We start from the raw sequence: 18,160 nt of genomic DNA on the forward strand, positions 1-18,160 counted from the left end.
AATTGTCTTATACCTTCTTGTAGGTTACTGGAAGTCATGCCTGAAGGTTGATTTGCTTTTTGCAGAACAGGTGCAGAACTCTCCAGAGTCAGTGTTTCTTCCTCACATTTTGTAGCTGATTTTTTTTCCAGGTCTTCTGTACTTCTTTATTCCTGGCATCCAGGCAGCACATTTACTAGTCAGTTACTGTAATTTACCCATAAATACAAGTTTACTGGCCTTCTCTGCTGAGTTTCTGTTTTCACACTGGAAGATCTAGAAATAAGCTGTTACTCAATGTGCAGCCATCTTGAAAGTCCTCCCCATATATTTTGTTGATAGTTTTGGCCATGTGACTTGGGCCTTCCCAGAGGGTTTGTTCAATCACTGTACTTAAGATGTAAATTGAAACTCATTATGGTGCTTTTGTATGATGATATGATAATATTCCAAACTGCATTACAGCTTGTACACCACTACGTTATCCTTCAATTATGAAAACTGTATTCTTGCCTACATATAACTGTATACTGTGACACCTCACTCTAATGTGTCCTGCTGAGCATAGCTGTATTCCATATGTTCTCATTTGCTATGCTCTACAGCATACCACACAAACTGCAAAATTGGCGGCAATTGCTTATTTGTATGACTGCTCATTAGCATACCTGCATGCAAGGATATAAATCTACAATTAGTGTTTCTTAAACTGTGGAATGTTATCTTCATATGCAAGTGCTGCCCAACTGTGCAACAAATGAATAAGAATTCCACTCAGTATTCTATGATTTGTTCTGTATGTACTGTGGCACAGTGCCCCCTAACAGAGAGATGTGCAGGCAACTGGAAAGCCTTGTACTGTGATTTGTCATACAGTAGAGTTATTATATGTCTAGTGAGTAACGGAACAACAATACCAGGCAGTGTTAATGTGGGCTTCAAATGGTTGACTATGAGAATTTTTTCTTAATGTGTGAAGTAAAGCTGAATATTTTATTGTACAAATGCAGCCTGCATGTGTTATATAAAATTATACAATGACTGGCCATTAATATTCAAAAACAAGCACACTGATTGGCCAGCCTAACCAGCGTGCCCATTGTAAATCACAAGAATATACTAACGGGCAAAGATCCGGTCGCCCAGACTTTTTCCCATTAGTATATCTCGTATTTTTTTTTTTACTTTTTTTTAAACAAAGAAAAAAGAAAACAGAAGACCTGAAATGAACAAAGGAGACGGTGCAGACAAAAATAAGAAGATAATCAGGTATGTTCTCCAAAACTTAGAAATTTACCTGATTATCCTTTTATTTTGTCTGTCCCGGCTCTCCTGAATGTAAAAAAGTCTCCTGGTTTCTTTCTTCCCAATAAATTTAAAAAAAAAAGCAATGGTGATCTTCCTTTCTCCATTGCTACCTTTGCACAGCACAGATGTACTGCGTAAGCATGGGAATGCAAGTCCCATACGCATGCGCAGTACATCAAAAAAGCTATCGGAAAAACTCGAAAGGGCAGCACGGAGAAATTATACAAATACATTATTTAAGAAAAGTAAGTATTTTTTTCTTAAATAATGTCTCTGTACAATAGTAATAACCCACGGCTGGGTGTGGGCAAAGCTGGATTTACCCACGGTTAGCTTTGTTTGGTCACTCAGGCTTCGCCCTCAATCTTTACTAATCCTTGACTGTGGGCTCGGTTCCGAGCCTCGGAACCAACTCAGCCATTTATTTCAGCTTGCTCCTTCCAAACTCTTGAGCTAGACTTTACCCATAATGCTCCTCTCAAAATTAACTCAGATCGAATCTGCCTATAATAGTGGCAGACAAATAGCAAATAAGAATAAGTGACCAGATATGCGTCCCTAATATGAAGCCAATTCTTGAAAAATTCCATCCATTAAGAGTCTCAGGCTGGGGGAAGGATAGAGGGAATGTCAAGGATGAGTGAAAAGCGACAACACAGATGGAACATTATGGTAAGACATAACTTCTTTATCTGATGTTGTCAATCTTCACGTAATCCTTGACTGTGGGACAGAGTCCCTTGCTACCTGAATCTTGGGAGGTCTCAAGGAAGAATATTCTTAGGCACCATCAAACCGAATGATGCCCGTCCTCTAGAGGCCTGATCCAATTTGTAATGAGTGATAAAGGTATGAGGAGAAGACCAAGTGCCTGCTGCACAATTATCATCTAAAGAAGCTCTGGCATGAAAAATTGCAGAAGTTGCCACTGCTCTAGTTGAGTGGGCTTTTACTGGGCATGAAAGGTGCAGTCCTTTTTTCATTGACAGATAAATGTGACACAATCTTTGAGACATTTTGCCAAGGTGACCTTAGAAACTGGGTTACCTAAAGAAAAAAATATATTATGTCCACTCGTTTTGGTGCTGGCCTGATTTTTGCTTTGGAATTACCTAAAGAAAGCCAGGAAAAGGGAACAAACAGTCAGATTTTCTGACATCCTTCATTCTGTGAAGATAAAAACATAGCTGTCTGTGGATGTCTAACAAATGAAGGGAATACTCCCCTTTATTGGCAAAATTAGGGAAAAAAGACCGGTAGTTGAAGTGTCTGACTGACAGATTCTGAGACTACCTTCGGTAAAAAGTATGTATTAGTCCTAAGACATACCCTGTCTTTGTGAAATATAATGTATGGTGGTTTGCAGGACAAAGCCTGAAGTTTAGATACTCTTCTGGCAGATGTACTAGCCACTAAAAATAAAGTTTTCCAAGTCAGAAACTTTAAGTCACAAGTAGCTGATGGTTCAAAAGGAGAAAAAGAAAGGTGAAGAACTAGTATTAGATCCCAGGGAGGAATAGGTTCTTTAATTGGGGTCTTAGCATTAGGGCTCCCTTTAAGAAGGCTTTACAAAGTTTGGATGACATAAGAGATGACCCCTCAAACCCCATATGGAAGTTAGAGATTGCAGCTAGATGGACTTTAATTGTTGAGGTAGAGGAACCAGATTGATACAGATTAGCTAAAAAGTCCAAAACTTTATGAACAGGGGTCGTATAAGGATCAAGTTCATTCATAAGGGACCAATTCACAAATTGTTCCCATTTACTTTGATACATTTTCCTAGATGAAGGTTTGTGATGGGCCACAATGATTTGACGGACAAGAGAGGAAAGGTAAGGATACCTGACAATCATAGGAATTGAAGAAGCCATGTCATGAGCTTGAGATGATGGAGGTTTGGATGAACCATGCCCTCTGGATGAGATAGCAGATCTAGAGCTAGGTCCAGTATCCATGGTTTCTGAAGAAAATGAGGCCAAAGAAAGGGAAACCAAACTTGCCGAGGCCAAGAGGGGGCAATGAGGATTACCGAGTTCTCTGACGTCCTGTCCTTCTTTAGAAACTGGGATATCAAGAGAGTTGGGGGAAGGCATAGAGAAGCCAGGGGGCAATCATGGAGAACAGCATCTCTAGGTGACTCCCCCAGAGGGGGTATTAGGGCAAAGTAACTGCTGCACGTGTTGTTTAGAGGGAACACAAAAAGATTGCAGATCGCAGCAAGGTTTGTCCCAGTGATGAAAAGTCTTTTTCGCCAACAGAGGATTGAGAGACCACTCGTTAGGCAAGAGAATGGATCTGCTCGGTTTGTCCGCTATCATGTTGGAGCTCCCCGAAATGTGCATTGCTGTGAGAAAGTGGTTGGAAGAAATCACCCACGGCCAAACTCTGAGAGTTTCTCAAAACAATGGGCAATATTTGGTTTCCCCCTGTTTGTTAATATATCAGACTGCTGACATGTTCATAGGTTCATAGGTGGGTACTAGGCTATCGGCCCAAAGGCCTAAGTAAGCCTAGCCGACAAGGTTCCCTGGCTTGTTGTCCATCTGAATTGCTACTGTTCCTAGAGGAAGGGCATCCTGAAATGCTTGCAATGCTAACATCACTGCCCTCATCACTAGAATACTGATGTGAAAGTTGGCCTCCAGTTGGGACCACGTGCCTTTGACTGTCCTTCCCAGATAATTGGGGTTCTGGAAGGATGAATGGATGGCCTGAAAGAACCTCATTGGAGTGGAGACACCATGAAAGATCCTGTTTGCAGCAATTGGTAATTAAGATGTGATGAGACATTGGCTGATCTATCAGAGACCACTGGGTGGCTAGCAACTACTGTAAGATTTGCATGTGATATCTTGCTAAGGGAACTAGAGTGATTGAGGCTGCCATCAAGCCTAATGCTTGTAGGACTAATCTGGCTGGAATAGTTTTGCTCTGCATAATTTGGCTGACCTGAGATCTGATCCTTTGTAGCCTTTCCAGTGGGAGTGAAGCAAACTATGTCCAACAGGGCTCTAATGAATTCTAGTTGTTGTGAGTGCTGTAAATTTGACTTTTTGTAATTTATTGTGATGCCTAGAGATGCACAGAGATGCAAAGTGTAATCTCTTGCCCACTCTATCTGACACCTGGTGGTAGCGGTGAGGAGCCAGTCGTCGAAGTATGGAAAAACTTGAAATCCTTGCAGTCTGAGATGAACTGCTACCACCGCCATGCATTTGGTGAACACAGTAGGGCTGAGGTGAGTCCAAAGGGCAGTGCTCTGAATTGGAAATGACTAGCTCTAAGCTGGAAGTGCTGGAACCTCCTGGAGCATTTGTCCATTTTTATGTGGCAATACACGTTCTAGAGGTCTATAGAGCACACCCAGTCATCCTTTTCCATAAATGGAAGTATACACTGTACCAAGACCATCCGAAATTTGGTTTGCTGAACTGCCTTGTTGAAATGTCGGAGATCCAAAATGGGTCTCCAGTCCCCTGTTTTTCTGGGTACTAAAAGAATCCTGAGTAAAACTCGGATCCTGTTTGGTCTGGTGGGACTTTTTGGATGAATCTTTTGTCGAGCAGTTTTTGAATTTCTGGTACTGGTGCTTTTCTGTGATTGGGTGGAACATCTGAGAGGCTTTTTTGGGGTTTTGGACTTATAAAAAGTGGAATATTGTAACCTGTGGAAATGATTCCTTGAACCCATTTGTCCGAAGTTATCAGTTGCCAGGTGGGTTGGTACAGGGATAACTGTTCCCTGACTGCCTCCAGAGGAAGGCAATCAGGCCTCCATTCAAGAGTGCTGCTAGGAAGTACCAGAAAAGGAATCTCTGGAACCTCTGGTTCTGTGGGCCACTTCTGCCTCCAGCGCGGCTTCTTCCATTACTTCCCCCTCTGCCCCAGGGGAAACCTTTGCCATGTGAATCTTGGAAAGGCCCTTAGGATTTTTTAAACCATAGTCTCCCACTTCTCTGGTTCCTAGAGTAGGGCCATTGAGGAGTGCAGAAATGTACGTCTATAGCAGAAAGAGTCTTCCCATCTATCTCACAACTGGCCAGAGTGTCTTCTAACTTAGGACCAAAAAGGAATGAGCCATCAAACAGAGTGTTGATGACTGACACTTTAAATAGCTCTACAAAGTCACACAAGTCCATCCAGGCATGCCATCTAATGGCTATGCCTCTTGTCATCCCTTCAGCTGCATAGGCAATCAGCCTCATGGACAAGTTAGAAATTGCTTCAAGGGTGGCAAGCTGAGAAGTGACTTTGTCCCGTACCTCTTCAGCTACTGCTCCTGAGATGGTATCTGAGAGCTCTTTGATTAGATCCCTCTGTAACCTTTACAGTGTGCCATGTTCAAGGACCTGAGAGCAAAGGTTGATGAAGTGTAAACATGCTTCCCAAACCTATCCATAATCCTAGACTCCTTGTTAGGAGGATGGATAGTTGGACTTTCCTCAGCAAGTTCCTACTTAGTCGCTGCCGCTATCACCATGGCGTCCACGGGTATACATTTGGACCAGTGTTGCTCTTCTTTGGGTCAGAAAGGATTCGGTCAGGTCACTTGGGGATTGGTTCGATGGAGGAGGGCATCTTCCACGTCCGCTGAAAAATGAGTTTAATGAGCTCGTCACCGGACGGAGAGTTCCAAGAGGTAGAAGGTTGGTTACTAAAAGCCTCCGGGTATACCGACTCTTCAGAAGAAGGTTGGAGGGAAGACCAACCACCCCTCTGCTTCAGGATCTCTATGTCCCAGAAGGAAACATCATCAGGGAGTGACCTGGGGGAACCTTCCCCTTCATCAAAGTCAGTATCTTCGGTGAAGGACTCCTCCAGGGAGTTTAAGTGCTTCCTCTTGCACTTTTTCTTTATAGGTACTTCCTTGGGGGGATTTTCTGGGGAAGTGCCCAAAGAGAAAACTACCAAAAAGGGTCTTTCCTGGGCTTTTGTGCCCTCTGTCCCAGGGAAATGATTGATGGAAGCTCTGGTTGAGAAGTAAAAATCTGCCCCGACAGGGATGGTAAATACTGTGAGTCCCCAATGGACAAGGCCTTCTCCATGATTCAAAAGGCCAGCCCCCATGTAGAGGGATGGCAGCCCAGAACCAAAATACACTCCTTTGGAACTGAGGTTCCACCACACACCGAGGAGATGACGCCCAAAACCAAAGCCTGGGTCGATCCAACAAAAGCCGAAGCACCGAGGGTCGTGGAAGACTACAAAATTAATTAAGTCAATCCATGCACCTCAGAACCGTCCAGAGAGTCTCAACCCCAGGAGGCCTCCGGTGCCAAAAGCCTGGAGGAGCTCAAGGCAATCATTGGTTCCAAAGAAGAAGTTCTACTGGAACTTAGACAGTCAAAGCCAGGAATGTTGGAACCATGGGCTCCAATGACTCAATAGGAGTTGGAGGAGGAAGAACGGATGGTATCGTAATAGGGCTGGTCCTGGTGCCGACTTAGCTCGGAACCAAAGAAAATCCCCTTGCCGTCAGGAGCTGCTCCAGCAGTCTCATGATGTCCAATTCTGAGAGACACGTAGTGGATTGAACGGAAGAAGATGAAGTAGACCTAGGAGGTCTAGGCTCGACAAAGGGGCTCGGTGGTCTACCCTTGAATGGATCTATAGAAGGAGAATATCTGGATCTTGAAACAAAAATAACCTCTGACTGCTCCTGTACCGATGAGTCTCTTGGTGCTGAGGCAGTTGAAGTTGACTCCAAAGTTTTGGTAGGTGTCAAATCTTTTTTGCCATTCTGTGCCAAGGATCCTTTTGACATCAAAGGCTGCTTAGAAATCTTTCAGGTAGTTCCAAAGTGCTAGGAACTGAGGATGTCTGTTTCTTAGAAGAAGGAGATGATGATGATGAAGAAGAACTGATTTCCATTTTGGACCCAGAAATGGCCTCTTCAAAGTCACCTTTTAGCAGTCCTTTAAGAATACGTTTATTTCTCAATTCAGTGAGTGTCCTAGCAGACAAACCATGGCATATAGAACAATCTTCCTGCAGGTGAACTTTACCCAGGCAATAAACACACCACATGTGCCCATCTAAGTTGGGCACTTTTCTCTCACATTTTTGACACCTTTTAAACCCCGAGGTGCTCTTAGATGACTTGGCTGGATATTCAGATTTATCAGCCATAATGAAGCAAACACACACATACTCACCACAAAAGAAGAAGAGTGAAAGTTTTTTTGTTTTTTTTTTAAACGGAGAAAAAATAAAGGGAAATACCAACAATGGTATTTAAGAGAATACCTAAAAAGGTAAAAAGAAGTACCAACAATGGTACGGAGGAAAGAACTACCAATGGTAGTAAAAGGAGAGTAAAGGAGACACGCACGCGCGCGCACGCACGCACGCACGCACGCACACACACACACACACACACACACACACACACACACATACACACAAAAGCTACTAGGATAAATTGAGGAGCAGGTAGAGAAAGATTACACTAGAGGTTGAAGGGAGATTTATAGGAGAAAAGAAAGGATGTTGTTGAAGAAAAAAATTACTTTAATTATAAGTCTAAACTCTATAGCAGTCATATGCATCTGACACACCAAGTGGCAAACAAGATCTGGGATAATTTTGAGAGGAGCATTATGGGTAAAGCCTAGCTCGAGAGTTTGGAAGGTGTGATCTGAAATAAACAGTACAGTCAGTTCTGAGGCTCGGAACTGAGCCCACAGTCAAGGATTACATGAAGACTGACAACATCAGATTTTTTGATTTGATGAAGATAAAAATGAAGTTGCCTGTGAACTACAGGTTCTGTATAGGAGTGGGATGTCACTTGTTGTAGTTGACTGTGATGTCCAGTATATATTCACCTTTACTGGAAAATTTTGGGAAGAAAGCAGGAAGGTTAATGACTTGATTAATGTAAGATTCAGAAGCCACTTCAGGTAAAAAGGGTGGGTTAGTACATAAAGACACCCCATCTTTATGAAAAAACAGATAAGCAGGCTTGGATAAAAGGGCCTGGAGCTCAGATAGCTCACATAATGGCAACTAGAAAAAAGGTCTTCCATGACAAAAAATTTTAAGTCTGATTTGGCAGAAGGTGCAAGTGGACTTTCAGTTAAATTTTGATGTAAGACAGTTAAGTTCCATGGAGGAGAAGGGTCATTAACTGGGGGCCTAGGTAAAAAGATGCCTTTCAGAAAGGTTTTGCATAATGTAGAAGAAGCCAAAGAAGAGTGATTTTTGCCAGAATGAAAGTTAGAAATGGGGGCCATCTGGACTTTGATAGTACAGCAGCTAGCCCCCCCCCCTTTGAAGAGGGTTGATAGAAAATCTAGGACTGTGAAAATTGGGGCAGAAACGGGATCCAAACCTCTCTGAATGGCCCAATTAGAAAATCTCTTCCACTTACTTCCATAAACCTTTCTAGAGGAACCCTTTTGAGAGGACAAGAAAATATGTCAGCCTGTAGAAGAACACCTGTTCTGTCTAGCCATCATTGGAATTGGAGAAACCATGTGTTAACTTGATGCCTGTTATGTCCAGATGAGCTACCCTTGTCAGAAGAGACAGGAGGTCTGGACTGGGGTCCAGTATGCAGGGCCACAGAAAGGGAAACCAGATTTGGCAAAGCTAAAAAAGTGCACTGAGAATTACTGTGCTCTTTAACCGGTAGGTTTTCCGCAGAAACTTGGTGAGTAGTATAGAGGATACTGGGGACCAATTATTAACTACAGCATCTTTCAGTGACTCCCCCAGATGAGGGATCAGGGCAAAGAATCTGCTGCACTTGTTGTTGAGGGGAGAAGCAAAGAGATCGCAACATGGCTGTCCCCATCGATGGAAAATTCTTTCCACCATTTAGAGACCACTTTTGAAGCATCATAATGGACCTGCTTCATTTGAAGATAAGACTGGTCCCCCCCCACTTGACGTACCAGACTACAGACATTATTGTCTGATTGAATCACAACTGTCCCAGATGTGAGAGCATCTTGAAAGGCCTGCAATGCTACAAGGACAGCTCTCATCTCCAGGACATTGATATGTGTATTGGCCTCTTGAGGGTCTGCCCTTCTCAATAAATTCCTCCTACCCCAGATGGGAAGCATCCACGGTCACTGTAGCTACTGGAAGAGGTAAAACAAAGGGATGGCCCTGAGAAATTTCATTTGAATGGATCCACCAAAGAAGGTGTTCCTTGCAAACTAGTGTAATCCTGACTGGAGTGCATAAGGGCTGTTGAAGAATAGACCACTAAACTGATAGGGTCCACTGTAGACTCCGCATATGATATCTGGCCAATGGGAGTAGTGTTGTAGCTGCTGCCATGTATCCCAAGGCTTACAAGACTACTCATGCTGGAGGAGTGGAATGCAAAACCACTTCCCTTACCTGGGATCTGAGGGTCTGTACTCTTATTGGGGAAGAGACGCTATCTGATTGACTGTGTCTAGACAAGCACCTATGCACTCCAGGTTCTGTGTAGGACTGGGATGTGACTTGTTGTAGTTGACTGTGATGCCCAGATGGAGACACAACTGGAGCAAGTAGTCTCTTGCTTGCAGAAGTAGATGCCTATTAGGAGCAGTCAGGAGCCAGTTGTACAGACACAGAAACATATGGAATCTTAGCAGCCTTAGGTGAGCTACTACCACTGTCATGTATATGGTAAACACCCTGGGGGCTGTGGTGAGACCATAGCACAGTACTCTGAACTGATAATGACTGTCTCCCAGCCAGAAGCACACAGATCTTCTGGAGTGCGTGTTCTTTTTTTGTGATAGTACACATCCTGCAGCTCTCTCAAGCACATTCAATCATTCTTTTGTAACAGGGGCAAAATGGACTGAACCATTAGCATCCAGAACTTTGAATTCTTTACACACTGAATTTGCTGAGATCCAGAATGGGTCCCAAGTCCTCTGTCTTTTTTGGAACTACAAATAATCTTGAATAAGTTCTGGATCCTACCTGGCCTAGGGGGACTTCTTTTTCTAACAGCTTTCTTATTTCCAGAGCTGCTGCCTCCCTCTAATTGGGTGGAACATCAAGGATCTTCTTCATTTTTATGGGGGGAATTTGGAAAAATGGTATGAAATAACCTCTGCACCCAGGAATCTCTTGTTTTGGACTCCCAGGCTTCTAGGTGCAGGGACAAGCATCCCCAAAATGCCTTCAGAAAAAAAGCAGCCAGGCAACCTTTCAGGAGCACTGATAGGGTTTGTCTGAGAAGGAATCCCTGAAATCCTGGTTTTGCGGGCCACCTTTGCCATGCGGACAGCGTCTTCCATTAGAGTTCCACCCTCTGCTTATGGGAGAAGCATCTCCTCGTGAGTCTTGGAAAGGACCTTGGGACTTACGAAACCATATTTTCCTTCCTCATTATTGATTTCATGAAAGGGTCTCTGAGGAGTAGATAGAGAAACACATTCCAATGGCAGATAAGGTATTTCGATCCTGCTCACTTCTGGAGAGCATTTCCTTCACCTTTGGGCTGAACAGAGAAGATCTTTAAATGGAGCATTGATGAATGAAGACTAGAAAGTCTCCCCAAAATGGCACAAACATATCCAGGCATGTCTCCTGATGGCTGTGCCTAAACCCACTGCCCTTGGGGCACCCTCTGTATCATGGGAAATCAACCACTTGTATGCATTAGATACAGAATGAAGGATGGACAGCTGTGAAGAAACCTTATTCTGCTGCTCCACAGACATGGACCTGGAAAGATGTTTGGAAAGCTCCTTTGTCAAACATCTTTGCAACCTGGTAAATTATGCCAAATAATTCAATGACCGCAAGGCAAAGTTCACTGAATCAGAGATGTGCTTTCCAAATCTGTACCAAGCCCTAGACTCCCTGTTGGGGGTAGACAGCTGTGCTCTGCACTACGAGCTCATTCTTAGTGTGTGTTCCTACAACCATGGCATGTAAGTGGATCCCCTTGGTCCAGTGTGCTCTGTCCTTTGGGGAAGCTAAAAAAATGTATCTAGTTGCTTGGGAACTGGCTCCACAGTATCCAGTTCCTTCTATACACAGAGTGAGACCAGGTCTATAGGCTCAGCAGCCACAGGGGTCAACCAACATGTAGCTGGGCCAGACCTGAAGGCCTCTAGGAACACCAGCTCCTCCTTGGAAGGGGAGTCTGATGACCATCCACCTTTTTACTTTAAAAATTCCAGTATTTCTCCAAAGGCAACATCCTCAAGTGGAGATCGGGGGAGATCCTTCCCCTTCATCAAAATCAGTGTCCTCAGTGAGAGATTCCTGAGGGGAATCCAAGTGTCCCCTTTCACACATCCTCTTCCTAAGGACCTCATCAGTAGAAAGATCTGCTGAGGTATCAGAAGTGACAGGGGAATCCCCAGGGACTGACTGGGGGATCGTTTGAGCAGGCTGTCTTGGTGGGATAGAGGTGAGAGATTCAGAATGCAAACATAATGGTGGAAGAGAAACAGGATCCAAGGGGGGCAAAGATGTCCTTTCTCTAGGCAGAGAGAAAACCCTCTCCACCACCTCAAAGGTAGAGGATCTAGGAGATACATAGGCCAGCAACATCAGAGCCAAAAAACCCTATGCTGATGAACCATGAAATCCCCAGATCCCTGCCTCGAACAAGGAATTGTAACCAAGCCATCCAGTACTGAAGCACCTAGGGACAAGGACAGCTCTAATAACTTCAGAGTCGCCCCAATCCTCCAGAGCTGGCACCAACACTCCATCCCCGACAGTCCTCTTGTCCTGTAAGCATTGGAGCAGGATGACTCAGGAACATGGTTAGAGTCATAGAACAATCTGTCCTTGGATGCAAGGACACCCATCAAGGATCTTGGATCCAAGGGCTCTAAAAGTACAAGACAGATTGGAGAAGGAGATATGATTATCGAATCAGTGTAGGGCAGGCTCATGGGCCCAATGGGAGCTGGAGCCGGGATTACCCCCATCTTGATCTGAGCTCTGAGGAACTTCCACATCATCCTATCCACTTCTGCTTCAGACAAGCTCCTGGAGGACCTAAAAGAGGAGTTGTTGGATGGTGGTCTGGAATGTCTCCTTGGAGTTTCCTGAAGGAAAGGTGAATGGAGTCAAGGAGAGATTGGCTCCAGCAAAAACCTTGGTGATCAGATCCAAGGAGACCTAGGCCTAGATGAAGAAGGATCCAAAGGTGTCAGATCTGACTTTTTTGAGATTTTGCAGGAGGCTTGGAAGATGGAGCTGATGCAGTAGAATGGTCTGAGGACCTCTTCATAGAGACTTTATCCTTTGAAGCTGATTTTGGATTCCACTTTTCAGACCTCTTGGAGGGAATTTGAGCCCTAGTAGCTATAGAAGAATAGGAAAAGGGAAGTAGGCTGTTCAGCACTAACTTATTTTTCCAGTCACTAACAGTCCTATAACTGAAACCAGCACAAAGGGATCCATACCTCTCAACTGTCCAGATTTTCGCAGAATGTGCAGATTTTTGCCTCATATTTTTGGTCTGTTCCTCATAAAATCTGTGATTTTTCTGGATTTCTGTGACAAATCAGTGAGGATTGAATTCACTAAATAATGACAGACTTTTAAGTTTCAGGCTTCATATACTTCAGAAAATGCATGGTAACACAAGACCTTCAACAACAAGCCTCAATAACAACTTTTTAAGTGTATGAAAGCAATATTTAAATTTTGTCCCTACTTTGGGGCTTTGTCCCGTCATTATTTCTGGCTTTGTCCAGATATTTTGGGTGAGAGTTTGAGAGCTATAAATGGAGCAATCCATTTCTAAATGGGCAGTACCCAAACAGTAAATACATTCCTTGTGGGCTTCAAAATTGGGGATCTTATGTCCAAAGGAAGTGTATTTTTTAAAACTGGTCAGTTTATCTGCTATGCTAAACAAATGAAGAAGAAACTCAGCTATAGCAAGTTTTCTTTTTTTTCACATAGTACTACATAACAGAAATGTTCCAACAATGGTACCTAGAAATACCCTCTAGAGGGTAAAAGAAAAAAGATTACAGGAAAAGAAGCAAAACTACCAAAAATGGTACTTCATTGAATACCCAAACAATGAAAAGGTAGGAAAAGAAGTGCCTCATGGATAGAACTCAAAAACTGTTCAAAAACAAGGGACAGAGTGGAAGAAAAGTATATGTAATTTAAAAAGGAGTAAATTTACAACTGTAAGAAACTGAAAATTCACCTAAAGGCTTGAGAGTAGGAGATCCACGTCTGAGCAATATGGCAGCAAGCAAGATCTAAGATACGTTAGGTTAGTGGAGCATTGTGGGTAAAGAAGGAGCTCAAGAGTCAGATCTGTGAATCTAATTAAAGCAGCCAAGCCAGATATGAGGTCAGATCTGAGACCCATCAGTTGAGGAACAAATGAAAATGACAACTCAGATCCATTATTAACATGAATTACAGCAACAGTGATGAAATAAGTAAAATAATGTCACTGCAGCTCTGTAAGGATTACGTTAAAATAAAATATATAAAAAACATGAGGAAATTACAATGCTGCACTTCATGATCCATTAAACATGCATATAAAGAATGCATGTGTATTTTAGTATGACTGGGGAAACTGTTTTATGAACTGAAGCGCTAGAATTCTGTAGATTTATTTTCAGCAGGCATACCTTTTAAGGTGATTGCTCACGTTAAGGCATGCTGAGATTTGCAATAGCAAATCACACTTTTGTTGTGATGTCCAAGAAAGCAGACCTTAATTTGTTTACATGCACTCACTGCTTATATAAAGAGCTCCCAGACAATTTAGAAACTAATACAAAATGCAGACATTGTCACCTATGTGGTGTGGAATATCACACCTCTAGCAGCCTACACACATCTTGCATTCCAGGGCATTTTCCAAAAAAAAAAAAAAAAAAACTTAAAAAGCGTAAGATAAACAAGTGTAAATATTTTGTGAACAATAAAACCTACTAAAACTGTCAAAATTTCAATGTTATCATTAAGCATTCTTTACAGTGATAATAGTTAGTGCATTCACTGTCTTTTCCATAAACATTGTAATATATTATAATACACACAAATACCAAATTACATGCTTATAAATCTTCACAAACAAATGTTCATATCTTGAAAACTGTACAAGCTAGTCATATATTGTTAGAACATTCGTGTTACTCAGACATAAGCTTTCATATAACAGTGAGAAATCCCTGTAGTGCATGTTTATTGAGATATTTACATAAATATGAAAACATATGCTTAATCATATAATTAGCAAAACAAATAAAACTGGATATCTCTCAAGCTGTCCAACTTACAGTGCAAATATCAACAACAATATTCTTCAACATCATCTAAGGTTTCATTTAAGGTCGTGCAAAAGTTTGTAAGTCGCTCGTTTTTTTGGCATGTTAACTACATATAGAAATATTGCTTATTTTCATAATTACTAGCAAACGACTAGCGATATTTCTAGAGTAGTGTGGTATAAACTAACAAATTGTTCTGTGTCCCACACTGGTGTTTCACACCATACACCTCAATACATCTACGTCACTCACTTAAGAAAATATGATGATGATCATCATCTACTTCCCTTTTCCCAATTTTTCTACATGGGGTCGGGGTGACGTGTTAACTGTCTTCATCTCTTGATATAATTCATGTAATTTACATTTGAATGTGGTATTAAGAAAATATGAACATAAGTTTGATAACATGAGTAATAAGTGGCAAACTAAGATTCATTTCTCCACAACAGAATATCCTAAACTAACTTTGTTAATAATTCCTTGCTCTTTCTAATACTGCCTTTTATTACCTGGTACGGCACTTAGTTAAAGAAGCTAGACCCAAAAATGTTCTGGATTCCATAAGGCGGTATGGGCGTGAAATGGAAATAGTACAATAAAAGGCTTTTTAGGCTTGAATGAGTTAATCTGAACAGACTCTGCTTAACTTATACCTTCAAGTAAGGACAATAATGGAGAAGGACTTTCTCAACATGGATGTCTATCTTGTTTAATAAGAAACACACAGGCCAGCACTCAAAAGCAAAAGGTGTATATAAGCAAAATATAATTTACTTAAGCATATTTAGGCAAAACAGACTGGTTTTGGCCCAGTTATTCAGCCTTCCTCACACTGAGGAAGGCTAAATAACTGAGCCGAAACAGGTCTGTTTTGCCTAAATATGCTATATTTTGCTTATATAGACATTTTGCCTTTGAGTTCTGGCCTATGTGCTTTTTGTGGACTTAGTAATTTGGGGCCGTGCACCTGCCGTACTTGCAGGAGTTTCTTACTGTTGCTTATCTTGTTTAATATCCAACTGCTCATTAAAGAATCCCCTTAAGCTTGTCAAAGCAGTGGAAACACCGCAAACAACTGCTATAGCTCACTCAGTCTGCCAGATTTGTGCATCAAGGCTACTGCTGCTTGGTTATGAATGTACTTAATATTACAGGCAAAAGAAACTGGTGAGGTGGATACTACAGGCAGCCCTTTACTTCTGTAGTCATAAAGCAAGATTATCGTTTTGACCTGTATTGCTCTACCCCTCAACATTTGGTATAATTTATATAATTTATATTTGGATGGGGTACCCAGACTTTCCCACAGTTTAATGTAATAATCATAGGCTTGTTAAATGCTTTTTGAAGAGTGTTGTGAGGTTTTTAAACCACCTTTACAAAGGGGTTAGACAAAACAAAAATTGCAATATATACTCTGTATTGAAGACTTTCAGATGTGATACACTACCAACATATACATATTAAATCAACTGCTTAAACAATGTACTTTGTTGCAAGTGAATTTTCAAGTTTTATTTTTACATTTGGCAAAATAAAGTGATATACTGGGTAAAAGTAAAACTGTGTATCTGTTGAATTTTGAGCCAAATGGTCAGATAAGACTTAAACTCTGGACAGCCTTTGTAATACAGTCAGAGTGTCAATGACCTCTCAACCTCTTAGTGCAGGAAATCTGGACAAAGCCTTAACTAATCATTTGGGGGAAAAAGGCCCAAAAAGTAGGGACATATTTTAAATGTAGCTCTTATAAATTTAGAAAGTTGCTTGAAAATTGGGATTTGTATTAGGAAGCATTTTCTGAAGTGTATGAAGTCTGAAACTCAAATGTATGTCATTATTTAGTGACTTCAGTCTTTGGTAATTTGTCAGAAACCTGCACATTTTATGAGAGGCAGACCAAAAATATGAGGCAAAAATGTAAAGATCCTATGAAAAATCCATACAGTTCAGAGTTATGTGCCAATCATATAAGACAAACCCACATCTGTGTGAAGTTAAATGGTGTGCCTAATCTGAACAATTAGTATATTATCACTCCGCGTATTGATACTTCATGATACTAACTAGCCTGTATCTTCTACTTGGTGATTTTTGTAGTCATTTCTCATTGCACCTTGTCTCTGATACAACATTCTTATGAAAGAATGAATGCATTCTAAGATGTTTCCACATATAAACATCCAAAGGTATACAGGACATACCTGTTGCTTAATTTCTTGATGCATTGGCTGTAGGATACTCTCATAGTCTGGAGACCTTTTCAGTAGAACATCATCTAGCCTAGATCTGCAAACAAGATGAAAAATTTGATCATTAGAAACAGCAGTTTTCTGTACTGACTGGACTATGGTCCTAATAATGTATAAAGCCTCAAAAACTCTTGATCTTTGGTTGTGGATATTGATCTGTCAATAATCCTTTTACACTTACATGTAGGTTTAAGTTGCTGAGCAATGCTACACTCTGCTTGGCTGCATTACTACAGAAACTATTATGTATTTTTGGATAAAGTGTTTGTGTTACTTAGTTCTCTACATTCAGCTTCTGTTTGTGAAGAAGAAAAAGATGGATGCTTGACCTCTGCAGAATTAAAATGCCTTCCTGCAACACTGATGCTCCACACAGGTAGCAAAGTTAAGCTGAGGAAAAATAATTACCCAGTGAACCATACTATTTTCAGCAGTGAATGTGGAATATTATCTGGTGCTGTATTACCCCAATCCGAGTTTGAGAGTTCTAGAAATGCAACTATTTCATCTGTTGTGTGTAAGGTGGAAAGTGGGAAATATACATGGCCATGTCATTATATATATCCTACTTCCATTACAGGATAGCAACAAGGGTATCCCCACAAGTAAGATGCCTTTTCAGTCACTATATCCACTGGTGACACACTGTTAGCACTCCTTAACCTTAACACCTGGTTGAGGAGGTAGTGATTGGATAGAGACTGAGGCAAGAGGTTCTAAGCTGAGAAAATATACAAGGATCTCTTTGGAGAACAGAGAATGAACAGTGGGAAAGATCCACATTAGAAATGCGGCAAAAGTATGAGTGATCCCACAGAAAAATAATACAAGAAACACTCAACATAAAAGATGACAACTGTGAGCATATGATGTAGTCAGCGTGGTTAAAATAGACATCTTGAGACAATGTAGCAATTGCCTCATTCATGTTTTATAACCACCACCTACTACCAATGGAAACAGTGTGTAAGAGTTGTAGTTAAACAATACTATTGGAGGCAAAACTCTCATACAAAGCCACACAAATAACAAGCAGGTTGTCAATACCATACAACACCTCACTAAACAAAGCACACACAGCTCACACCAAGCATATACACCTTCATGTGCCGAGGCTCTTAAACATAACCTACCTAAATCACACAGGCCTTCTAAGAGTAACCTAAGAAATAAGTACCCTCAGTAACCTCACAAACACACATACATAGGCAGCACCCACCATGAAACACACATTTAAGAGCCACACAGACTCAGTTCAAAAGCCCTTAAGGGAAACCTCCATGCAATCATATATCTTAGTCATTGGTGACTCCACACTGAGACATATTTTTGCGCCTCTCACCAAGCTGAGGGTCACAGTCAGTTGCCTATCAGGAATCAGGAT

Source organism: Protopterus annectens, chromosome 17.part0 (assembly GCF_019279795.1).
Source record: "Protopterus annectens isolate FY-2018-M chromosome 17.part0, PAN1.0, whole genome shotgun sequence".
Taxonomy (NCBI): domain Eukaryota; kingdom Metazoa; phylum Chordata; order Ceratodontiformes; family Protopteridae; genus Protopterus; species Protopterus annectens.